General features: G+C 37.1%; 1 protein-coding gene across 2 annotated transcripts in view; it reads right to left on the reverse strand.

The window, feature by feature from the left end:
- Nucleotides 1–717: 717 nt before the first annotated feature.
- LOC126999008 (interleukin-1 receptor accessory protein-like 1-A) overlaps nt 718–866 on the reverse strand; it is a 20,010-nt gene continuing 19,861 nt past the window's right edge. For both annotated transcript variants that reach the window (XM_050861324.1, XM_050861323.1), the window contains one exon: nt 718–866. This exon is cut by the window's right edge and continues 551 nt beyond it. The gene's annotated coding sequence lies outside the window, so the exon portion shown is untranslated.

Consider the following 866-nt stretch of genomic DNA (forward strand, 5'->3'; position numbering starts at 1 on the left):
ATATATATATATATATATATATATATATATATATATATATATATATATATATATATATATATGTGTGTGTGTGTATGTATGTATTTGCTTTTGCATGTAGTGTATAATTGCTAGCGTGGCATCCTAAATCATGAGACTTCCTCGGCCTTCCAAGCATTTGTTTTCTGCCATGCCTAGGTGATGAGAAAATTAAAACTTCTCAGAAAATCTTGCGACCCCATTACTTATATTAATGTACTTTGATAAAATAAAACAATACTAATTATGATAACAATAGTGTTACCCCCAAAGTCTGTGTGAGCAGGTTTACATAAGCCTAGTTCAGCTTATAAACTACGTGTAATGTCACATAGCGCACGCGGCACACAGAAGTGGCTCCTCACACGGATGGGTCACCACGTCGTGCTGCAGGGACCGCCCCGCCCCGCCGTTGATCACGCGCACCAAAACAGCTTAGGCTACTTCTAGTCGTATAATTGATATGTCTTATCATTATATTAATCTAAAACTGAAAATAACTTTACTTGCAAAAAAGTTGTATTCATATTTTGTAACACTATGATATCATAAACATTTAAGTCATGAGGCTGGGCAGCATATTACTTGTTGAAGAGACGCAAAATACGAGGCAACTTTTAAGATACCTTTGACGAATGGATGACGACCAGCCCCCCGGAGTCGGTAGTCCACTCATTCATTTATGCTTTTTTACTGTACTGTGCCAGTTATCGAACAAACGGATACTTTGAGAGAGAGAGAGAGAGAGAGAGAGAGAGAGAGAGAGAGAGAGAGAGAGAGATTTTCGGCTCAACGACTGAAAGTAATTATATTTCATTGTGATTGTACATTGTAACACAAAATTAAGA

The sequence above is a fragment of the Eriocheir sinensis genome, chromosome 15 (genome assembly GCF_024679095.1).
Source record: "Eriocheir sinensis breed Jianghai 21 chromosome 15, ASM2467909v1, whole genome shotgun sequence".
NCBI classification, from domain to species: Eukaryota; Metazoa; Arthropoda; class Malacostraca; order Decapoda; family Varunidae; genus Eriocheir; species Eriocheir sinensis.